The sequence below is a fragment of the Myiozetetes cayanensis genome, unplaced genomic scaffold (assembly GCF_022539395.1).
Source record: "Myiozetetes cayanensis isolate MyiCay16 unplaced genomic scaffold, myiCay2020 scf1, whole genome shotgun sequence".
Lineage (NCBI taxonomy): Eukaryota > Metazoa > Chordata > Aves > Passeriformes > Tyrannidae > Myiozetetes > Myiozetetes cayanensis.
In genome coordinates this window covers 123,169,084-123,195,140 of record NW_026086604.1, presented here as the reverse complement: position 1 = coordinate 123,195,140, position 26,057 = coordinate 123,169,084, and the positions used below count along the sequence as shown (strand labels likewise).

Below are 26,057 nucleotides of genomic sequence, written 5' to 3'. Positions count from 1 at the left end.
GTGGTAATGTTGAATGCTGGTCAAAAGTTTCCTTGGGCAGTTTCAGCAGGTGAAACATCATTTCAGAAATAGTCAGCTAGGTAGTAAAACTGAGGAACAAAAACCAGGAAGATTGTCAGAAGTGTGTTCCTGGCTGAGTGACAGAGACCCACTGCAACATGCATGCAAACGTGCATAACTAGTTGTGTGAGCAGTGTTGCTGAAATTAAAGGAAGGAAAGATGTAAAAAGGAAGGATATTACTACAAGTATTATTTTTCAGGCTTTCAATCTTCAATCTATGGAATAGTTTGGCTTTTATGCTCAGTTTTACAAAACACTTCAAAAAGTATTGATGTAACAGAGGAAGGAATATGAGTAATTGAGCAATATAGGCTCTTAGATCTCACATTTCTATGACTCATAAGATTCAGGCTATGAAAAGTAGGACAAGCTTTAATGCAAGGAATAACACAAACATCAGTGTCCGTTTACGTACTTCCATCACTAAATTTGAATCACAAAACATTTCCCCATTTTTTCTTTAATTTAAAGGAGGAGAAGAATTCACAGCTCTATCTTCACTCCTCTGCTTAGCGAAGACCAAGGGCAAACAGCAGGAAAACCTGGAGAGTGTTTTGCTGCAGATTGGGAGCAGCCACTAGGAGGGGCTGACTGCCTTGAAGAGAAGGTAGGGGATTGATTTACTACCAATTCCAATAAAAAGTGTTAATAAAATTTCAGTTCTAAAAGTAGTGCTAAGCTAAGACAAAGTTGGCGTATTTATATATTATTTACAATGGTTACATAATAACTTGTGGGATAAACGCTGGGTTTAATACTAATGTACTTCCAGGCAGCAAAGATATTCGAGGGCCTGATTTCAAAAAAACCCTCAGAACACTGTTCTCTGCTAAAAGATAAGATCTGATTCATGTCAGTTCCTTAGAAAGAAATGTCCTGTATTTTATGCACCATTGTGGGACACAGATAAAATAGCTGATTGAATAATAAAAAAAGAAAAGGTCTCTGTTCTGTATGTGTTTGAAAATCAGTGTGTGTTTAGGCCAGGTGGCCTTATTCATAATCATGGCTCTTGGACAAAACAGCGTCTGTTTTCCCATAACAGCCTTTTTTGCTGCATTATAATCTCTTTATATATTTAATACCATAAATAAAACACTGGCATAGAAGAAAACTATAAATAAAACACTGGCATAGAAGGGATATGCCAAAAGTGATCTCTCAAAATTTCTTTTTTAATATCAGTGCCATAGTTAAAAGTCTATTCAGTGCCATACTGGAAGGGATGCGGAAGCAACAGTTGCATACCTACCTAGACCAGGAAAAACAAAAATAATCACACCAGGAAAGTTATAAATGGGACTGTTCTTAGTGATTCCTATCAACTGAGGCTTCCTTTTTCTCCTCCTTCACATAGAACTTATTGCTTATGAAAGATGCCAGAGTGATGATTCTGACCTCTTACCCAGAAGTATTTTGGAAAAGGTTGCATATTTCAACCAGAGTTCAAGCACCATGAAAAAAAGTAGGAGGGATTGCTCTTCTATCCTAATTTACAAGACAGTGAGTGAAAACCGGTGTTTGGCCTATGATTATAATTACTTACATTTGATCTGCTGAAGGACACTTCAGGGCAAATGCATCCTTTACATAACTTCTTTTCTTGTTTAAAAAAAAGAAGGAGAGAATTTGATTTAGAAAGGTAAGTATGAAATATAAACTCTTTCCTTTCATTTAATAAGAGTCTTGAAATCAAAAATATTGCAGCTGCCAAAGTGTAGCCCAGTAAATTTGGTGAAACTAGATTTATTTTAGAGATCTGGAAAAATAAGAAAGGGACAAAGAGAATCCTCAGTTCTCTAAAGGCAAATTTCAGTGAGGATGGATGCGATTATTGTGAAAAATGGGCTAAGGATATTCTTCTTTGGGAAGAGGATGTAATGATCAAGGTGAAAAGGGACAACATGAGCTGACCATCTGTATTCAACAAGACATTCTATTTTTTCCATGTTGAAAAGTTCGTTGCTGTGAGTAGGAATCTTCTTTACACTGATGTAATTAGCATCAGCACAAGAAACCTGTCTCCTGTTTGTTTATAAGCAAGGAAAAAACCCCAGCAGTAATGACAGTGAGAGCATGGTTTCAAAGCAACTGTTTGCTCTGTGAAGGAGACTAGTTGAAAATTGTTTTTAAGCAGACAAGATCTCTGCTCCCACTGAGTTCATATGGAAGATGATCCCTGTGACTTCAGTGTTGTCTTCATGGTAGGCTGAGGAAGGCTGAAGACTGCTGCTTTTCAGAGGCAAGTTCTTGATTTGCAGGGAAGAAACAACTCTCGCTATCAGCAAATTCAATGTGCGAGTGTAGCAAGGGTCTAGGCTTTGCAGAAAGGCCAGTATCTGCATTCAGAACTTGGTGCGAGCTTCTTCTTTAAAAGAGAAAAAACACCCAAAACCCAGATGGGAAGTGACTTCATTGCCAGCTCAGCTTTGGTGCTACCTCTCACAGAAGTGTCCATGTAGCGTAGCTCCCATTTCTTTTGCATGGATGGATTCCCACGCCTCATGAGCTGGAATAGCAACAAGAGGTGGCAGCTATGCCTGTGGGTTTGCAGAACTGCAAAGGCTCTTAAACCACTTCATAAGACTGACTCCTATTGAGTTTACTCAGATATTCTAAATTCCTTTACCAATGGCAATACTGAGAAACTCAAAGTAAAAGAATGAGAATTTATCTACCACCAAGAACACTAGATTCCCACCCACTCTGTCATCTGACCTGGTGCAGGGGTACAGATTTAAGATACTTAAAAGTAGGTTTACAGTGCCATTTTCTCTCTCTCTTTCCTGTTAGACCTTGTGTTGAATCTGCCATTATTGCGGGCAAGTATCAAAAGTCCTAGACTGTCTAAAATGTTATTTACCCTCTGTCAAGTTTTCCCTATTAGAAATCCAGTAAAGTGCTCTCTTGGACCAACTGGTTAGTTGTTGGCAAGTGAAAAATCAATCACTTTAGCTGTGACAGCTGAAATACTTGTCATCTCTGTCTGCCTCCATGGCCAGTCTGGTAGATCAGAAGATAGGTGGGACACCACAATTACTCAAGGCCAAAGTCAAGAGCAGCTTGAGTTAAGCAGCAAGGCTTTGCAAGAAGCTGCTGGAGGATGATTGTGCATTGCACTTCACTGGTATGCAATCTTAGTTGTCTTTAGGACTTCTGTCTGTACCTGGATGGTGTCTGATTGTTTCTTTATTTCATAGTAAAACTTCCCTTACTTAGAGAGCACCTGTTTAATATTATCCTGAATGAACTGTAATTTGAACATGACAAAATTAGAGAACGGAAAGTCTCCATTAAAGAGGGAAAGTTGTTCTTTTAGGCTAAATTTGCTGGACTTCTTAATATGGATCCACACCTTGCTGACAGCAAAGATCCTTCACACTAACACAAAAGCCTGAATAAGATCAGAGATTAGTAACTGTAACAGAAACATGACAACTCTTCATTCCTCTTTGAGTGAGGTTTATTATTTAAAATGCAGTTGACCTAATTTTGCTTGGAAAATCTCTTACTCTTTTTATCCATATTTTTATGCAGAAGTTTTTCAAACTAAATCTTTCCCATCCAGAGGAATCTTTCTTTCCCTTCCTTTTACTTTATGGGAGCATTCCATGTAACTTTATGGCATCATTCTGCTAAACTCTTTCACTGAAGAAAATATGGTAGCTGGGATAAAACTAAGGAATAAAATGTGCTAAAGTAAGCCCAGTGTCAAGTGTATCTTACGTGACTTCAGTCAAATGCACAGTTTTCAGTGTGATAAAGCTTGATTTTGCATCTGTTCATACTTTCATAGGCAAAAAAATATTGCTTGTAGATATCCACAATTGAAAACATTTTTGATGTATGAACTTTTCCTTGAAATAAAACTTCTAAAGTAAATGTAACCTTTCTTGCATATTACAGTTAATGAATCCTAAGTTCTGTGTGGCATTAGCTAGAGATCTGCTGACCTCAGGGGAGAATGAATTACTGGCTACTAATTATTAGTAACAGCAATCCTAAACACTGTTCAGTTCCTTAAGTTTAGGATCCTAAAATCTCCCTGAATAAATTCACCAGGAGAACACATATAGCTGAAGGTTTGATGGACTGGGAAGTGCCAACCTTTTCTGCAAATGATCCCTGGTGTTGCAGCCACTATTATATATGAGAAGAGACCTTTTAAGAAGCTGGGTAAACTCGATGCATCCAAAATCATTAAACACCTGTTCCATTAATGACATGGAATTTGTCTTGTGTACAATTGAAGCAGATTCCATCTGACAGTTCATCTGAAAGAATTGGGCCTAATAAGGAGGGCAGAGGTCCTCAGCTAATGAGCAAGTGGAGGTTCTGATCTATTAGGTTAGATAGAAACTACTGTGTCTTTGAAACTTAAAATATGACCGGGGCTTTGGCCTTGTTTTGAAACATTTATTAATCAGTGCCTTAATCCTGCAGGACTATTCACCTGAAATCAGTGGAACTATTCACAAGAGTAAAAGATGTACTATTGGGCCATTGCAATATATTTCCTGTGACATCATTAAGTCATCCTCCACCCCTCAGCCCCTCTTTGTCCAGCAGGCTGGCTCATCATCCAGCAAGGATGAGTTAGTCTTGCTTAGCCCTTGCTTAGTCTGCAAGAAATGTACTACTGGAAGATTGTTTCTTTATAATCTGAATTTTTGACTGGTAGAAAAACCACTTTTTTTTGTCTAACAAAAAGTTCTGTTCTAAGTAAAGTCATAGCTCAACATGCTAGGTGAATTTGCTTAGGTGAATTTTTTGCCAGAAATATAAATATTATTGAGTTTATAATTCCCTTTCCAGAAAATATTAATAAAAATATCTGTGAAGATTATTATTTACATGGGAAAGCAAATAATTTTGGAGAAAAACCCTCAAGAAATTAAGTATATTTTGCAGATTTCAGTAACCATGAAAAAAACCCCAAACAATAAATTAAAACTTTAGAAAATTTTGACTGTGTGAAATAGCTACTAACAGAGTTTGGGCACTGTGCTGCAGTGATGTCATCCTGTTTGTTTCTCCATGTTGTGACTCATTTTATAATGTGTATTGGCCCTGAGAAAACTGTGCTAAAATCTCACAGGCGCTTATCTCCACTCGACCTCTCCGAAATGCAGCCACCAAAACAGTAACTATTTATGTGAGTGTCAGAGATTTTTGTGCTAGCAGTTTTTTGAATGAGATTTGGTGATTTATTCTTATCACTGGGTACTCTGTTAGAGATGAGGTTGAGGCATGGTATACTTGGGACGCCATTACACTTTGAAGTCATTAGTATTTTAGGGGGAGGAATGTGAAGAGGTAAATGTACTGAAGCTGCATGTGGTATCACTGACAGAGCGGTGGTAGGCCCACTGTAATGAAAGACTCCAAAAGTACAAGCTGAACTGAAGACACAGACAATGTAGTTGGAAAGGCTGTTAACAAACCTCTCGTTCATGAGTCAGGCCTAGGAGGACTGATGTGAAGTACAGTGGTTGGTAGGTCACATGTAGCTGCTTACCCATCTTGGAACATGGTTGGATCTCCACTGGTTGCAGTTACAACGAGCTCTTCAGTTAGGGAAGCACATGAGATATTGCAGATTTGCCACAGGTAGCAGATGTTCCCATATGAAATTATGGTATTATGTTCTGTAATTATTTTAAAAACTGGATGTAAAAAAATACAGCAATTTTTTTTCCTAGTGGATCTTCATGCATTTTTGCCTTGTATACCTAAACCTGTGCAAAAAGTAACCATTCAACTACATTATCTTCCACTGCTAGCATTGTTCTTCAAGGAACTCTCCTTTGGGTGAACATTCTTTACCCTTAATCTAAGACTTAGTCAGTGCTAGAAAGGTCTGGCTAGAAGAATAATGCAGACATTATTCCTAATATGAGTACAGTTTCCATCTCCAGAAAGCATTTTATCTGTATAGTTCATGCATTTTTTTATAATTAATATATACTGTGTTGAGTTGGTCTGTTAAAGATAACTAGCATGATACTAGCTCCTGTATTCCTTGGATGTCACATGATGAAGACTAGCCCATCTTACACATACATACTCAGGGAAAATAAAAATAGGTAATATATTGAAAAAAGATTGATTTTATTTTCTATTGTATAGCTGGAATTCTTGCTTGATGTGTGACAAAACAAATCCTAGTTTGTGACTGCTAAGTCCAAAAAGTGTAAATTCAGTTTTCACTTATTTATTAAGCAGCTCTGGTTTTGCAGTGTAAGAGAGTATTATTTCAGATTGTGCTAATATAGCTTACTTTGTCGCTACTCCAGAAAAGTACCATGTATTTTTCATCTTCTTATCTTTACCAAACTGTAAGATTTCTTTTTCAATCCTAGATCATATAGTTTCCTTTCAGAACCTGCTGATTGACAACAGCAGCTTTGTTAAGGCAAAGTAAATGTCATAAAATGTTTTGTTCTACTGCAGACATTGGCAAATAATTGGCATCTGTTTTCTGTTGTCTAGCTGCCATTCTGTTTTCTGAAACAGAAGCTTCCATTTCTCATTTAATTCCTTGATGAATTCAGTCTCTTATGGGATTGAAAAAATTGTTAGAAAAAAATGTAAAACATTCTGTTAAAGGAAACCTAAATAGTTTCATAGTGATTTCCATGTAATTAATTATTCAGACTGGTTAGAATTTCTTAAAATAAACCAAATAGAAATTCAAGAATGTTTATCTTGACAACTGTAAAATTCTTCAGCTGAAAAATATAATTACTTCTGTGTTTGTCTGGATATTCTTCATAGATTCTATTGGAATTCAGTCACTTTTGTCATCAGCTTTACTGTTTCACAAAATATAGCATAATTTATGTGTATACAGTAGGAGATTTTTCAATTGTATCCAACTATTGGCTAACAGGATATAAAACAATTATCAAAATATATATTCAACTCCTTAATACTTTATGCAGATAAAATAGCACTCTGACTTTAAGAATTCTTTTGGCTAAGCATATGACATTAATACTCATTAACATGCTCTCAAATATATTGCCAGAGTGGTAATAAAATCAACATATTTTAATTTTTCTATTGAAACTAAGCCAAAGTGCATTTGATCTTGTGACTACTCAGCAATGTGCATGATACTTAAAGTATCAACACAAATGCTGAATAAAAATATAATCTCTTGAGTGAAGACAATATTGCATCTTTTATTGTGAACCAATGTTGTTCAACTACATAAGCAAAATGCATGATAAAGGACTAAGAATCAGGCAGCTGGATAAGAGAAGAGATCAGCTTTTGATTTCGCACTTAGATGTTTCTGTAGTTTATCATAAGATACCAAATAACACGTGGAAAGTTAATTCCAGTTTTTTATACTTACTCTTTGCCACTAAAGTCTCAATAGTCATTGAAGTTTATGGGAAGTATTTTCCTAGAGTAATGTAAAAATCAGATACATTTTCTACATTGTTTAAGGTCAGACCAGTGCACAGTGCATTAACAGTGGAATCAGTAAAATTCAAATTCTATAGTCTAACAAAATGAGTTGCAAATTTCTTCACTGCTGTGAAATGAAGAAGACACACTTATAGATAATGTGAATCTGTGATTATTTATAAACCATATAAATTAAATATATAAGTATTTTGAAGACAAAAATACATATATAAGCACAAATATTTGCTTCCAGAGCCCTGGATCTGCAAGATTATTTATGTGAGATAAGCTAAAATTTGTTGTGGAATCATTGTCTTTTCATATATAGTATGTGTGAGATATTTCTCCTCAATCATATCCCATATCCTGTGTGAATTCCTACGCTTTTTGCTGTCTAGTTCCTAGCAGATTTAGAAACCAAATCACAGCAGATCTTTACAAGATACTTTACCGCAATATTACTGTTGTGGTCTAGGACTGATAGGGTAGTGACATGTAGGAAAAAAGAACAGTTACACCCTCAACCAGAGAGCTTTGATGTTAGCAGGAAAATGCGGGAAGTTTTGTTTTGTAGAGCCTTTATTAACTGCACCATTTATGAGACAAAAATGGCAATAATTTAATTTACAACATTGTGAATCTATATCACTGAAATAATGAAGTCTCACTGAAATAATTCTCACTCTCTCCCAAACCTTGCTATTATGATTTTGGTCAAAAATAATTGGCTGAGGCCTCATTTCAACATTACAGTTAGTTACCCAGCATTCTCAGATTTGACCTTTTTCATCAGCCTCAGTTGCTTTTCCTAGTTTGGCTGTATGCTTACCTCTTTCATCCTATTTTACTTCCTTCTCTGTTAAAAAAAGGCATTAGAAAATCATTATGCTCTTGTGCCAAATAAATTCTTTGTGAAATATTGTCTATAATATTTTCAACTCTTGTATCAGAACATAGCCTGCAGTGTTTCAAGTTGATTTGATATTTTGAGAAACTTTCATACGCTTTGCTATTCTGATTGAACATGAAGAAGAGCAGAGAAGGAAAATAAAACAACTTAGTTCTGAAGAAAGAACAAATGCTTCTTCCATTTTTTATAGAAATTTTTGAATATATCATGCCTTGCTGCTTCTGTATGACACCTGAAGAAGAGTTGCCTATATAATTTTTTAACTTTCCAAACCGATCTACTAAAAAAAGTGTTTTGTGACTTTTTAACATTCATGGTTGCAACACCATCACCTCTGTGATGGTGATTCTCTATTGTGCTTTATAGCAAGCAGTTTTTGAACTCTTATCAAAGCATAATCATATTGCTGCCATTCTCTCTATCATGGAAACAGCTAAAACCAAGCATTGTCCAGGGACTCCCACATAAGAAGGATGAGGATCTGTTGTAGTGAGTTCAGAGGAGAGTCACAAAGATGAAGAGAGGGCTGAAACCCCTCTCCTCTGAAGACAGGCTCAGAGAGTTGGGGTTGTTCAAACTGGAGAAGAGAAGGGTCTGGGGAGACCTTATAGCACTTTCCAGCACCTAAAGGGCGCCTAAAAGAAAGCTGGAAAGGGACTTGTTACAAGAGCATGTAGTGATAGGACAAGGGGTAATGATTTCTAACTGAGAGAGGGCAGCTTTAGATTGGATATTAAGGTTAAATTCTTCTCTATGAGTGTGGTGAATCACTGGTACAGGTTCCCCAGAGAACCAGTGGCTGCCCCATCCCTGGAAGTGTTCATGGCCAGGATGGATGGGGCTTTGAGCAACCTGTCTTAGTGGAAGGTGTCCCTGCACACGGCAAGGAGGTTGGAACTAATAATCTTTAAGGTCCCTTCGAACCTGAACCATTCTACAATTCCGTGATTCTATAAGCATTACAAATTATTCTGTGTAAATGCTCTGGCCAGTTGAAGTTTGCATAGTCACAGTTTCTATGAAGTGCAGATAATGCAAGGAAACTGTTGCTATCCTGTGACACAATAACCATTAAGCTGCAGTATACATTTAAAGATGTATAGCGTACAGCATAATTCAGTGAAAAGGCAAAAGGTCTTCATATTTCTTTAGTTTACTGTAGTAGAACTGGTTCTAATAAATTTTTGGGTGTTGTCACCTAAATTTTACTTTGTAAACACTTCTAAGAAAACTATTTCCATAGTAAAGAATCTAAGAATTCCTGAACTTATATTGGAATGCTATTCAGATGTGTACTGAAGTTCTCCTAGCACTCACTTTTTTTCCCACTGAAAATATTATAGGTCTACAGTATCTTAGAAATTATATTAATACCAGAAATATTTCTTTTTTTTTTTATTAACTCAATGGGACTGTTATTTAGCATAGTATCTATACCATATTATATAGTATGGTCTTAGAAAATGCTGTCTATTCATCTACTTTTCTTTCTTTAAGGATGCAGTCTTGTGACATCTAAATCTCTCATAAGGCTTATGGTCATACTTCTTCCTGAGTAGTAGGTTTATCTGTGGTTCCTGTGAAACAGTAAGTTCAACAGGATCAAGAACTAGAATCTCCATGAGAAACACGCAACTACGAGGAAATGTACCTTAAAAATTCTTTTGGTGATTTTGAGAAAACTGAAAACAAAAAAAATCTGTACTTTCCCTCCCCCAAATTGAACTGTTTTATTTTTGAGGTTTTTCTACTTCATTTTAGATTATTATTAATAATAATAACAATAATATTATTATTATTTGACATGTTATTATTTCCTTCTACCACCTAAAATGACTGATTTCTGCCTCCAGGTAAATTGCTTCCTTTTCTGATGTCTTTTTCTTGTAGATCAGAGTTCCAATATGGCCATGCTCTTGAAAGGGAAGTACCAAATGCACAGCTCATTTATCAAGGCAAAAGTGTTTAACTATGACCTTAAGCACATGCTGCTGCTTGTTAGTTTAACTGAAGCTACACAAACATGATAAAAGATAACTGACCTTTATTCTGTGCTCTAGATATCTGTTTGATGATGGTCTCACTTTGTCCAGAGGTTTAACAAGTGTTTACTTTTTAACTAACTCTCTGATTACCTGATCCTCTTTTCCCTGACTCTCTTCCTTCATCATATGATACAGCTTTTTCTTAAGTTTCTGACATTTCAAGTGAGGGTCACTGTATTTATGCAGTGCCAAGAACTAGGAACAGTCTTATGTGCTGAGTGTGCTCTTCCCCATTGTTCTGCAAATTAGTCAACACGAAACCAAATAGCGATAATGTGTTGTTATGATTAAGGTTAATAAGCTACTGATTATCTCCATAGACTACTGTTCCAGACACATTATTTAAATGGATTGCTTTTTTGAACTAGTCGATAAAAGATCCAAATTTCCCCCTGTTGTGATAAAAGATGTTGTAAGCCTTTAGAGAGATAGGGAAACATTACACAACAGCAACAGTTTTCTCTGTCCAGTACATCTCAAATTTATCTTATGGTAACAGTAGCACACTGTAGCTCCAGAAAGCTTTGTCTGGTAACAAAAGGATGTTCCTCTGTGTCTCTGAGACTAAGCCACTTGAAAAAATACTTCTGTCAAGAAACCTGTTACCTTTCTGGAGTGTGCAACAAATTTAACAAATTATGGTGTTCAGTTAACCACATTCTCTAAACTTAATTGACATGCAAGGCCACTATTTTCATGTAATCTGGAATTTACAAGGACGAACTCAGTAGCTCAGGTCAACCATCTTTCAGTAAAACCACTGAAGATCAAACAGTTTAAAAACTTTCAAAAAAACCCAAACACAGCCAACAAACCTAACCACAATTTTAGCTGAGTCTTTGTCAAAAGTGACAACCTGAAAAAACACTTCCTAATCTTCAAGATTCACAAAAGTTTTTAAAAGAATAAGCTTAAATAACACCAGCAACCTATATTCATAGGATACACAAATTTCAGACCAGATATAGATTTTTCTTTTTAAATGATAATTTTTTGTCTGGGTAGTAGTTTTACAAATAATTTTAGATCATTTTCATTTTTAAAAACACCAGAACAATTTTTTCTTCTCTACACCTTTTTCTTCTCTAGCTCTTGAAGGGGACACTTTCCTTTGAAATACTCAGTAAAATCTAGATTTCTCCTAATGACGATTCGTGCTGTATTTCTCATTAGCCCCAGGAAAAAAAAAAACAGTGCAAGAACTTGAAAAGCTTTCTCTACTTTTTAGCTGAGTGTTCTGAGGGCTACCAACTGGGTCATTACTGACAAGCTTGTATTTTTGCGCTTTATCACGCTGGTTGGCACTCATATACCCCAAAGAAGAGAAGCTGAACACTGAGCTAAGAAAGGGCACTTGTTCTGCCAAAGAAAGCAAGGTACATGGTGCAAAAGTGCTTTGACAATCAATTATTAAGAATCCAGAGATGACAACCTATATACATGCATGTAAATCAATAACCTTTGAGCATTTCATCCCCAGGGATCACAGCAGACAGTGGCAGAAAGGATCAAGGTCAGGGATAATGAAGTCAAAGTGATGGTAAAGACCAAATACAATCCAGTCTACACCTAAGAAAGGAAAGCTTGCAGCAGCTTCATTAAACTGTAGTGTACCATGTGACACTATATGAAAAAAGATAAGTTCAATTTTGAAGTTAATTTCTTACATTTGTTTAGAGAAGTCCATCTTGTTCAGTTCATGTTTTTGTTACAAAGCATGCATGTGAATTACTAAGCTCTCAAGTTCCAACCATTTATTTTTCAAATATCTCTTACTTACCTTATTTTTCTATAACCAGTTCCACATAAGACATAAATATCAAGTCATTAAAAAAATAGGAAAAAATGGAAGACTGACATTTGACTAACAAACTGTTTGTTAGGTATACAGGAAAATTCCAGTTTGCATCCTTGTATGACAGGGTGTTTGTACGAGAGAGAATGAGTAAGATAATTAGTTATCTTGTGCATTTTTAAGGTGAGGTGAAATTTTTCTTTATACTGAGTGAAATTGGAAATAAAATATTTTATTGTTAGTACCTGAATGCAAAATTAAAATTCAAGACCTGATGCTGCAAATACTCAATTGTGCATGTGAAAGATAGGTACTTCAATCAATAATATGAAACAATATGTGTCTCAGCATGTCTCTCCAACTTAGGCAATTGATTAAATATATATATACCTGCCTGTATAGAATAATTAGCCTAAAAACCTACTGTGATCATTGAAATGATCATTCTACAGTGAAGATAGATAAATATCCTTTCTAAAACCTCAGTCCAAAATTCATAGGAGAAAATTAAGGTTGCAAAATTCACATGCTGACAAGAATTCTGGAAATTATATCCACAAGCTGCATTTTTCACTCACAGTACTTAAAAAAAATGTAGTCCATTAGAATGTCACTATCTAGATTAGGAGTAAAATCAGACCTTAAATATATCAGATAGATATAAGTAAGCAATCTATCTTTTTCAATAAGATAATTCTCCCTTTCATTTCCCCTGAAAAAAAGTAGGATTTCATATAACAAATCTGAAAACTTGTTTAAAAACTCACATGAAAATTAGTCTTTTGTAATTCAGAAAATACAAATAAAATGATATTGTTTAAAAAGAGCCAAGAAGTGTGATATCACTGCAAGAAGATTATAGACACTCAGTGTTGTGTGACTTATCCACAGAATCACAGAATCACAGAATACACTGATTTGAAAGGGACCTATGAGGATCATCGAGTCCAACTCATATCCCTGAAAAGGACCATGCCCAAGAGTCACACCATGTGCCTCAGAGCATTGTCCAAACATTTCTTGAACTCTGTCAGGTTTGGTGCTGTGCCCACTTCCCTGGGGAGCCTGTTCCAGTACCCAACCACTCCCTGGATAAAGAGTCTTTTTCTAATATCCAACCTAAACCTCCCTCGACACAACTTCAGGCCATTCTCTCTGGTCCTGTCACTGGTCACCACAGAGAAGAGATCAGTGTCTGCCCCTTCTCTTTCCCTCACAAGGAAGTTGTAACTGTAATGAGGTCTCCCCTCAGTCTCCTGTTCTCCAGGCTGAACACACCAAGGGACCTCAACCACTCGTCATGCGGCTTCCCCTCAAGGCCCTTCACCATCTTCGTTGCCCTCCTTTGGACACTCTCTAAAAGCTTAATACCTTTCCTATATTGTGGTGCCCAAAACTGCACACAGTATTCAAGGTGAGGCTGCACCAGTGCAGAGCAGAGCAGGACAATCCCCTCCCTCAACTGGCTGGCGATGCTTTGCCTGATGCCCCCCAGGACACAGGTTGGCCCTCCTGGCTGCCAGGGCACTGCTGACTCATATTCAACTTGCCATAGACCAGGACCCCAAGCTGCAGTGTTGAAATGTTCTACCGTGTCAGACACTCATGTCTGTCCTTTGTATGTGCAATACATAATGTGACATTAAATATAAAGGTATGAACTCTAAATCAGGATTTTCTATAAACTTCTATGGGCTGGGAGAATCATTTGGGGCATTACCATTACATGTTCATTATGTTCTTGCACTTTTTCAAGCAGGTAGACACTATTAACTGCTGGTAAATTTGAGAGATTGGACTACTACGAGTTCCTGATCGATTGTAGCCTTTCAGAACTTCACTTGTCACAGGCTGTAGACAGTACAAAGGGGACTTGGAAGCACTGAAGCACCACTTTTGTTTGCATGGGCAGATTTTGAGTGTCCTTGTGGTGGGAATTGAAGGACCTCCTCCCTTGACAGCCCTCTTTCTGTAAGGAGTGGAAAGAGAATGGAAAAAGACAAACCTACTGCTTGGGTACACTGGGGATATAAACTTCTCCTGAAGTATTTCAGAGCTGCTCCCTGGAACAAAAGGGGACTAGGGAAAGAATGTCTCTCAGGAGTCATAATTCATGTTCCAGTCTGCTTATTGAATGGGGCAGCTCCTTGAAAGATTCATAGATTTTAAGGTTATTTATGATTGTCTTGCCAGGCTTGTGTGACATAAGCCATAGAATTTCATGCCTCCAGTGTTGCTTTCCAACCCATTAGGATTATATATTACTCCAAGTATATATATACTTAATGATTCTCCAGTAATAAAAGAAATAAAAAATTAATGGCCATAAACAGAGCAACTTTTCTTGGGCTACTGAAGACTAGATAGCGTGGCATTGTTTGTCAAGTTTTACGTCATTTGAGAGGAAAAACATATACTTAAAAATACTTCAAGTGCTCCTGGTAGGCTTTCTTTGTGTAGATTGAAAGCAGTGAAGGGAAACAAAGCAGCCTGTCCTATTATCTTCTATTTGGGGGAAGAGTATCCATTTCCCCATCTGTTCTGGAAGTGCCCTTTTGCTGAGTTACTGCCACAGATGTAAGCAAAGGGGCACAGAGAAGGAGTAGAAGTGGCAGTATTATCATTGTAGAAGATGAATGTAGTGGCACTTCTAATTTATTTAGTATTCAGGATTTCGACTTTAATTAGGATTCTTTTGTCACATCATTCATCAAATGCACTTGAAAGAGATGGAAATTAACACCAAAGTTTCTCTTGCCTCAGGCATGCTTTTAGTACTTCTACTCGTTTTGCTTTATTGTTGTTTAGTTCAGTGAAATAGTTTACTTATGATAGTTCACTTAGCTGTAACTGAGTAGGGAGAGAATGAATACACACTCTTTAAAGGTGCATGTTTTTGAAGCCCCTGTAGTTCTCAATGCCCCTTCTATCAAAAAACCCCAATTATTTTTCTCTCTCTTTTTCTTTTTTTTTTTTTATGATTGACTTCTGACTTGTATAATGTTTGACTTCTGAGCTGTATAATGTAACACTGTATACCTGTTTTCACCCTAAGAAAGTGAAAAGGTATTTACACTTTTGCTACTGCTGGAATACTAGTAAGTCATGGACTATTACTTATAAATTGCACTTGTGTTTAGATGAAATGATATAATATTTACTGAAATAATTTTGTTTACGATGAAGCTCAACAAGAATACTGCCTGCATGGGGAAAAGTTTGTATTAATTATTACTTCAGCATTACAATTTGCACTGTTGTGGCATAACAGCAGCTGCATTGATATATGGTGCTCCATATATGCAGAACTTCCAGCTCACAAAGCAAGAGTCCTTTCAGACATTTCAATGAAAAGAATGTGAACATATATTAAAGTCTGAGGCTACACAACATATCAGCAAGGTTACTGCTGTCAGCACAGAAATCATTAGCCTATGTCCAAAACTTATGCTTAGTTTAAAATCAAAAGGTTATTAAGCAAATATTCCCAGGAGCTCTGTGATTACTGAAGCCTAGTTTGTGGTGCCTGTGGAGATAAGCTGCATAGTCTAGGCAAGTGTAAATTCTGACTGTAGGTTTTCCTGCAGTTTTGGATTTTGAAAAGTCTTCCTTCTGGATTTACCAGTGTCCAGTGAGATGTGTAATTTTATGTAGCTTTTCCGTAAGTAACATATCTCTCTCTCTCTCTCTCTCTCTCATTTTTAGGTTTTCTGGCTGCTGAATTAAAAAAAAAAAAAAAAAAAAAAAAAAAAAAAAAAAAAAAAAAGAAAGGTGAAGTTCAAAGAAACTTTGTCCTTTTTCTTCCATCTTTTCAATATGTACCTGAAAATGGACAAAGAAGTAGAAACTTTCCCACATAGCCACTCCCTCATAATTTTTCTGGTATTTCAAACTATCAGACTTATTACCAAAACTTTTAAATAGGTCTGGAATATACTTACAGCTTTTCATCTACATTACAGGAGCTAGAAATTGCATTACAAAAAGGCAGACATTCTATTAGAAAACATTTGATGATGCATGATGGAAGTGTACTGTGAAGTTATAACAATCACAAGCCTAAAACACAGTCAGTACTTTGAAATTAAACATAAATTTATATTCTACAAAATCTCTAGCACACTTTTTAAAGGAACCATAAAGTCATAAATAAGATCTGAGAAAAATAGATTTGATGAATAGATTTAAGAAAATCTGCCCATCTACCTCTTGGTTGAATCAACTAAGTGTTTCAACTAACACAAGTGGGAACAAGACCAAACTCCTTAGAGGTTTGTGAACTCTACCAAAGAAACCACACACTTTGTACACCATCATTCAAATATGAGAAATAACGAGTTTCAGGACCTTTTCTTTGACCTGACTTCTGCAGTATATAAACCGTGATGTATAGTACAGTATTTCTAAGAACTCAAAATATATATTTTAATTATAATGCAACTAAAACCAATAGTCTACATGTTTGAGCATATTCAGCTAGTTACAGATTGTTTCAAATAACTGGTACACTGAAACACAAGTATTTTGGTGAAAGAGTTATGGAATTTAGTCTTGAGGAAAAGCCTTGGCAACAGAAATTGCAATGGTGGCTAAAAGATCCCTTTTATATTAGGACATTACAAAAGCAGATTTTGTGGGTGCCTAAAGCCAGTTGTGAGTATAAATAAACTGTAGCTCTGAGAATATTATCTACGCCTTGTACTTCAGAGCTGTCAGTCAGTATTTTTGATCATTAACCATCTGTGATTATCTTAATTTTTGCCAGCAGGAGAAGGAACTCTTTTCCACCAGGGAGCTCTGTTATTACAATATAATTTATATGTAAAGAGCTCATTTCATTAGAGGGAAAAAAAAATTTTACATAGGTTTGGTGGGGTTTTTTTAGTTTAAAAGAAACTTTTAACATTATTTATTTTGCTTTTTTAAAAAAATTTGTATTATTGACACAGTCCATGTAAAAGCAATATACATCATATTGATGGGTTAACAACAATTTTATGTCTTTGTTCCAGTTTTTGTTTAGTATCCATTACAGAAGATTTAGAAACTGAGCCAATCATAGACCTGAAGTATTTAACTAGAGAAAATAGTATTTTTCAGTTTCACTCAAAATTATTTTATTTTAGACCCTAACTATGTCATTACCATATGCCAGTTAAAATCCTTAAAGGGTCATTTTGGATTTTACTCCTATCAGTCTCTTGAAAGAATGATTTTACGGTGACCTTGTTTTTAGAATGAATAATTGCTGAAATGAAAATGCTGCAGCTCCCTGATTTGCTAAAATGAAACTGCTCATTGTTCTAGTACAAAGACCTCTTTTTATTGGTATTGTAAATGCTGAAATTATAAACTGAATAAGCTGGTTCCCAAGAACACTAAAATAAAATAATTTAATTTATAAAATTTACTTGGTTAATTATGATTTTTTTTTCAAACTTTCCTTGTTTATCATCAGTGCCAAGTTACCTGTTGTCACTATTTTTAGCCTCAGGTCTTTGAGATCTTAAAATTGGAAAGTATTTGGGTGACCTTTTAAATAAAATCTGAATCAGAATGACTGTCAACACATGATGCCTGTATTTAATATTCTCAAAAGGCTATGGATTTCTTTGTATACCAAGAATAGTTCCTGTGTTTTTATGTATTTTTTTTTAATGTTTTATATGTTTTTACACATCTTCCGCTACAAGCACCATAACTGTGGTACAAATAATGTCTGTAATTTTATTTCTTCTCCCACAGATCTGCAAGAAGCCAGTTCTAAAAGGAATAAAAATTTACTACTGCACATGAATTGCCTTTTTTTGGTATATGTAAGCTTTGAGGCTGTGACTACATAAAGTTCTCAAACTTACGTTATGTATTTTACTTCTGAATTTGAATCAATTCCATGATCTATCATATAAGGTCAGAGGAACAGTCACTGTCAATTCTACACGTTTCAGTTTTTACAGAGCATTTCAGGTTTACCCTGTCTGATCATATGCATTTATGACATACAGATATGCTGCAGATAACGGCTCTTCCAACATCTTTAATCAGTAGGATGAGGTCCATTTCAGGAAGCAGTGTGGGAATTAGCTGTAAAAGCTCTCTAATTAAAAGAAAAATACATAGTGAGGACACAAAATTTCTCTTCATATTTACATTAAGAGGCAAACAGAAAGAAGGAAAATTTAATTTAATATTTAGTTCCTTATGTTATCAATTACAATTGAACTCAATGTTCAGATCTTTCAAGCCCAGTTATCTTGCATTTGCACATATGCATCACATTACTGTTGTACTGATTCTTCACAAGGAGATTCCGAAGCAATAACAGTGATGGAAAAGATTTATTTTTCCCACTCCTCGTTCTCTTTTTTGGGGTCTAGTAAGGGATTTGGTTTTTAGCATTTTCAGGGCTGTGTAACACAAATTTCTCTGTACAAGTAGCAACCTACATGATAAGTGAAACTCAGTAGGAGTAAATATGCGAGGCAAATGACCTGTTCTTGAGTACCTGATGACCACACTACAAATAATAAAGTGGGATGTAGGGAGATCTGTTACCTCAGGCTAGTTCTTGTCCAGTCCCAGGAAGTGAGTCCAGTCCCAGTCTCCTGCACCTTCATCTTTAAGTCAGGCCAAATCCATTACACAATTCACAGCAAGGTAAAGAAGAACAGCTGGGACATTCACTTCAAATATGCAGGGGTGATTATTGGAGGCGAAAGCTGTCACACCTCCTAAATATTAAGACCGTGTATCCACTTTGCACAAGAATCATACAGAGTGAAGACAAAATGGATGAACCTTTATTTCAGGGATGAGCTAGTTCTTATGTGGCAGAGCATGGAATGTGTGGAATTTGGGAGGAATTAAAGGAGTTTCATGCAAGGGAATGTCTATAAATGGAAAAATTGAGCTAAACACATGCAAATATTGGGTAAGAAGAGATAGAAAGAAGGGGAAAAGCTATAAATTTTAACTATCAGGAGACAATAAGCAGAGGGGTTACAATCAACAAATAGGGACAGGGCTAACAATAATTGAAACTGCAGATTACGTATAAAGTAAGATTTTTCCTAACAACATTATCACTAAATTGAATAAACATAACACTTTTATAACACGAAAAGCAGTCTCTGAGGTAGGAAGTTTATCTGTTGTCCAGTAGTTTAGCTGCATTCCAAAGTTGTCTTTTCTTCAGTTCTCTTTTTCTTCAGAGGTTTTTCTCCACCATGAATAAACCTCTCACGGGGAACTTCCAACAGGTGATCTGAATATAAAACAGTAATGTAGATGCACACCTTCGTTGAAATTGGCCAGTGAATATGTTTGCATAAGGATAGGAAAAAGTCATGTACACGTAGGTCACAAGCATATAATATCATAAAAAGTGAGAGGTGAAAGGTTTATGAAAATAACATTTTTCTACATTTTTAACAAAACTGCCTTCATAAACTATCCTGGCTCTGTTAAACAATATGGGACAAGTTAAAAGTAATTAATTCTTACCTCTTTATTGCCAAACTTTGATTGAATTTGTATCTATTCTCATGTGGCTCCTGAAGCACTTGTGAACTTTTATAATTCCAGTCTATCAGGACTAATCTGCAAGTAAAAAAACCCTCACTTTTATCAGCAGGTATTCAACAAATGGCAAATGGCAAATAAACCACTTAATGAATTGTTTTAATTGTATTTCTCTCCCATCTCCCAGAACTTGAGAAAGTTTTAGAAAGCTGGAGAGGAGTAGGATGGGTTTCTTTGCTGCTTTCATTTAGTTCCAACACTGCTTGCTTTCAGAAAAGACTTGATGAGAGAATTTCACTGCCTTTCATGTATGGACGATATTTAAAGTGGTACAATAAAGGGTATATTGTAGTGCAGTAGACATGTACATTACAGCAAATATGAAAGCAAAGAGGTAAATTTGCTGCACCAGCTCAAGAATATGAAGAAGCTTTTATCCAAGTCAGTTGACAAGGAGCGAGAATAAACTTTTCTACTGAGAATTAAATAGAAATTTAAGTTAACAGGTTTATCTGTGGCTAAGAAGAGAGTGCATATCCTGTATTCTTGATTATTTGAGGTTGGGCTGGAGATTCTAATAATTCTTCAGTGAATGAAGTTGATGAAGTTTCCTACACATAACCTCTGTCTATGGCTGCAGCAATTCTGAACACCTAATTAATTTCAAAATAAATGTTTAATTTCTTTATTTTCAAGGATTTCGACTGAGATCTCTAGATCTGGCAAATTTAGCCTGTGAAATATCAACTGTTTTTATGGGAACATGTAAAGGAATGTTTTGGTGTATAGTTATAGCAAGAAGCTTTACTGTGTAATAATCTCATGCTGCTGAAGTATCTCCATGGATCTATAAAGAGACAGTGTAGTCTGGAGGTATGAGCAGACTGAGGATCAAGGGATAATAATTATGCACTATCCTTGTTTGATCTTCTTTGTAAAGTGAGGTAAGTGATAACTGCTTGTTCCTAAGAAAACCATGCCAAGTCTTAGGCAGTAAGATTAATTGAGATGAAGGAAAATGAAGGGAAAATATATGCATAAATAGATCAATTAAAAAAAGGTGAAACTAGAACCGGACTTCTCTTCATTGTTCAGAATTACATGGAGACAGTGAGACTGAGGCCTATGTCATTTTTTGAGTTTTAGTTGTCCAATATTGCACAGTAAGAATTTCTGCAACATGCAGTTGGCATTATAGAGCATTTTAGAGAGCTTAAAAGGGAAATCAAGTACACTTTAGAAGTTGTGTCGTTCAATACAAAGGCCAAACTTCAAGGCAACATGAAGATAAGAAAGGTGTTGGTTCTTTCCTTCCATACTTTTTTTCTTCCCCTCTTTCCCTACCCTAGCTTTACAGCTCTTCTCCACGTCTCTTACTCTATTGAATGTGTGTGTAGCCATACTATGCTTTCTCCATACTATGGAGATATACTCCAATTGATTTTTCTGAAGTGATGCTAATATTTTATGCATTTGTTTAAGACCTAACCATTACATTTTCTAGTCTTTCAACTTCAAATTAAAATCCTTAGAAAAAATGGTTTTGCTGCAACTTGACTTGTCCGTCCAGCCTTCATTTGCTTCATATGTCTCAGTTACCTGTTAGGTATGAAGAAAAGACCCAGGATTCCAAATCCCACAAAAAGGTCACAAGAGAGAATTTTCAAAATGTTTCCAAAAACAGTTTCCAAAACTGTTGCCTAAAAAGACTGCAGACAAAAAGGATTCCAGGTCAATTTAGTGTATAAGATAAAGAGGGCAGGGCCTTTAATGAGTCCGTAGACCTAGAGGAATATGGACCATGCATGCCCATAGAGAAAGTGGTTCTTTGATTTTATAATAAAGTCCATCCAATCCCGAATCCATCCATCCCTGGTTCTGCCCTGTTCAGCCCCTCAACAGGCCCCTTCAGGAATTGGTTCTGGGGGCGTTTGGGACCCCTTCTTCCTCATCTTCATCTTCTTTAAAGCACTTACAGTCCTTGGAGTTCCTATAGAGTTCTGAGTTTGAAGGTCACTGTGTCTGTGTGATATCTTCTGGTCCAGCCGTTAGGGTGTTTTTCTACAATTGTACCTTGAAAAGAAGACTAAACACACTAACAGAATTCAGAGGGATTGATAAAGGGTAAGGGATATAATACAGCTACATTAAATTCTGCACTTATTACAAAACTACTTCTAAAATCTATTTCTTGGGAAATCTTGACAGAGTCTTCTTGCTTAGGTTCAGACAGGTGGATGGTGTGTGAAGAGATGAGGACTAAGATGCTTTCCTTTCCATTTTCTTTTACAGGTATAATACCCTGAAGATGGAGGGAGGCTTCTCCTGGGGTTCAAATGCTAACCTTGGACTCAGAAGAGAAGGGTTCCATATCCTGCTGTGTTACAGTTGTCTTGAGCAAGTAATCTGATATTTATTTTCCTCATCTCTGACAAACGTATCTGTTCACTATATTCTTGGTATTTGTTCAGATAAATGTACATAAATATTAACGTCCTTAAGAGGATTATATTTGAGATACACATATACAAGACTTTATCAAGATGCCTCTATATTTAATACTTTTAGCTGAAGACTGTAGCGTATATTCGAGACTGAGTTTACAGTGTTTACTATATTAGTAATTTTGCTTGACTATCTGTGAAAAAAAATGAGTTATTACTCTGGAACTTAACAAGATACATTTATTCTTATGTTATAATAAATTAGGAAGTTTAGTTCCAAGGCCAGTAGCAACCAAATGTATTATTTAAAAAGGAAAGAAAATACAGCCTGCTGGGCATTCGTTTGTTTAAAGGAGTTCTTTGTATTTATAGTTCTAGAAAAAATATTTCCTTGTAAAACATTCAGTAAATACTTTAAAGCATACAACAGTCATGCTTTCTGAAGGAAGGCAACAGAGTGATTACTCAAAGGAGAACTGAAGTAAGAACTATAACGATATGGGGAAAATTCCCACCATTGTACTTCAAGAGGAAAGAGTCACCTTTAAAGGATAATTAAGAACTTTGGTGCACTGTAATCACCTTTAAGGGACACTTTGGGACATTTGGTTTCTGAATTTGTGTATCTAAAGTTAGGTCATTATGACTTTACTCATTTCCCCCTGTCCCTGTTTTATTCTACTATTGCTTGAAAAATGCATCCAGCATGATATAACTCCATTAGCTGAGATTCTCTTTTATCTCCAAAATCCTCATGCTTTCCTCCTCCAAGTTTGTTGGTAACAACTCCACTAATGAGTCGCTGTGAAACCATTTCAAAGACTTGTATTCTGAAATGCTGAGAGTACTCAAGAACAGGAGAATTATATGCTGATTATGGTACTGTAGGAATTTTTTAAAGGATTTAAATTTCTTACTTCTGTCTTTTTATTATCCTAGTGAGAAAAACTAAGAAAACACCAAACAAACCTACCACACCCTTTTCCACATTCCCTCTTTCAATGTATCCTCAGTAAGATTACAACTCTCCAGAGCTGATTTTCCTAATAGAGTCCTCCCTGACTATGTTGGACAAATTTATGTCCCCTGGCTCTCTCCATCTTATAATGAAAATAGACCTATTGCCAGTTACACCTTTCTGATTGCTGCATACCTTCTGCTAAGGACAATTTGTGCAGTGTAAATGACGACTTCAGTAGTTGCTGCACAAAAAAAGCTACAGAAAGGGACTGCTATTCAGCACTCACATAAAACAGCCAATAAAGACACAGTTCTGATTAGCTGAAGACGTGTAAAGTGTATAAAAGATCTTTAAGTCTTCACAATCTTAATTATACCAGACATCATACTTAAGTGTTTCGACCTGAAAAATGAACCACATATGTTTGCAACTTTTCATTTGTCTAATCCCATATCAAGAAATTGTGTGTATTTGTTTTCTTTGTTTTTCTGTCAAATATTTATTACTGGATTGCTTTCTATTGTTTGAAAGTAAGCAATAAAGGAATTTGCCAATGTTACTCTGCAGAATATTGTGGCCATTAGGAATGCTGATGTTCATATTTGTTATTTGCCCCCAAACATACTTTTAGGTAACATCTTACCTCTGAAAAAATGAAAGAGACAGCAACATTACACGTGAGTAATGTGTGAGATGATGAGTTGGAGTAAGAGACTGAAACACTGGCAGTTCCAGAAAGCAAAGCTGTCTGCTACCTATCACCTCAGATCCATCGGGTTTGTCCCATCTCAGCCATGCAGCATGTCCTGCTGCCTTCTGTTTGTCCCATTCTACAAGAAAAATATGACACTCATGCAGGTAAAAGAGCATTTATTATATATTTTTCCCCATTCATTGTTTCCAGATAAAGGCAAGCACATTATTTCTACCTACTAAATGATTCCTGTTTTCTTTTAGCTCCATTATCTTGGTACAGCCTGGGATTTAATTGGAAGGTACAGGGAGTAGAGGGGGAAACAGTCACTAAGAAGCTAACTATCTGTAAAGAAATACATTGCCCTCCTACTGAAAATCAGGTGAAAAATCCTAGATTAGACATTCAGTGCATTTTCTAGACTAGTAATTCAGGTATGTTTGGATAATTACATAACCTTTTACCTGCAGATGACACATACAGCTTTCATTTCTGTCTTCTGCAAAGAGAGAAAAGAACTGCACCAATAGTCAATGTATTTTATATTCCTTATCACTCTATTCCTTTCTTAGTCTAATGAGTTGGGGTTCTCTTCACACACATTTTCCTTATGTCTGTTCAGAGTGATATTCGTGGCATCTGCTAATGCTGCCTGACAGCTAGTATTTCATCTTGATCCTCTGTAATTATCCTTCCAAATTTGTCTCTTTTCACATTTCTTACCAGCCTCTTCAACAAATTTTTTAGACATTGTAAAATTCTGGTCCTGCTTCCAAGTGATACTGCAGTTTAACATGCCGACTCTCTCTCCTTCAATTGCTTTATCTCTTTTCACCTTCAAAGACATAATAGTGTAATTCATAATGGTTTTTTGGAGGTGTAAAAAAAAAAAAAAAAAATCCCCCTTACATATACCACTGACCAAACTGTAAACCTTTTGCTCACAGCAGCAACTCACCAAAATGAAAACACCCACAAGAAGTCTGAAATTACCAAAGCCTTCAGATTGCAGTCTGCAGGAAGAGAAGTGAAGCAAATGTTCCAGGCTAAACTCCTGAAGGTTTTATCGAGATCCCAGAGGACCTGAAAGGTCCTGGAAGATGTGAAAAGCCCTAGTCTTCAGGAATTGATTGACTTCCTTGCTTTTCAGTCTACAGCCCACTCAGTGAACAATGCTGAAAGATTTGTGAGACAATAAGACCCTCAGCTCCATCCTTCATTCACACTGCAGTGGGCCAACCTGTGTTTGTGGATTTTTCCTGTTAACTCTTGACTTTTCAACACATCAGAATTCATCAAAAGTTACTGAAGGATTTTGTTTTATCAAAATAAGGGAACTTTTTACGTTTATTGTGCAGTGTTTGCTGAGTTCTGGAAAGGGAACAAAGAACAGTTTGATTTGTTTCGTGTCTCTTCCAGTGAGTAGTGCCCAGGAAGGACATCACTTCCAAAGCAGAACTGTCAGCAGCATCACAGTTGCATTGAATAATGGAGTGGTTTATGATTGTTTTTCAGGTTTTTCTGAAGTTTCTGTAGTCCAGAAGGCTTGAATGTCATTTCAGTGCACTGGATATAATTTCTGTTCAGCTATAATCACAGTTCTGGGAAGTTCTAGACCCCAGAGCAGGATTACTCTTCTATTTGCAGTTATGTCTGCTAATAAGAAGATTTTTGTTTTTCTGCTGGTAGTGAAAAGAAAGCAATCCCAAAGATTCAAAATAAAAGTTGTTTTCTTTTGGATTTACAACAGTTTTTTATATTTCTTGAAGATTAAGTTAGGGAGACATTTTTAAAATATATTAATAATAATAACAAAAATAAAAATAAACCAAAAATAATAATAAAACTAAGCCAGTGAGTTTTGCATGCATTGAGAGAAAAAGGACAGCAGCTGTCACTGCTGTTAAGAATAATTTATATATTGTCTGACTTATCCTTCTGGGGTTATAAGTGTTGACAAGTTAACATCAGGGCAAAGGTACACTGGGCTGTCAAGTTCCTATTTTCTGCTTCTTGCTCTTCCACAAAGATTGATTGATTTGATTTTAAAGAGTTCAGTTACATCACAGTGACAGAGTCTTCAGTGTGAATTAAAAGACTAAAATAGTTTAAATTGTTTTTATGTTGACAGGATCTTTGCACTCCAGGCAATCGCGTTGTTTTCCTTACAGCTTTGCTCCTTAGTCACCCAAATGTGGAATGTCAC

The 26,057-nt window shown here is 36.0% G+C and overlaps 1 long non-coding RNA gene across 1 annotated transcript; it reads left to right on the top strand.

Moving 5' to 3' along the window:
* The first annotated feature begins 389 nt into the window (after positions 1-389).
* LOC126649079 (uncharacterized) lies at positions 390-24,644 on the top strand. The gene is made up of 4 exons (XR_007630966.1): positions 390-669; positions 22,045-22,153; positions 23,789-24,015; positions 24,115-24,644. It is a non-coding gene; the product is annotated as an uncharacterized LOC126649079 (long non-coding RNA).
* Positions 24,645-26,057: the final 1,413 nt, after the last annotated feature.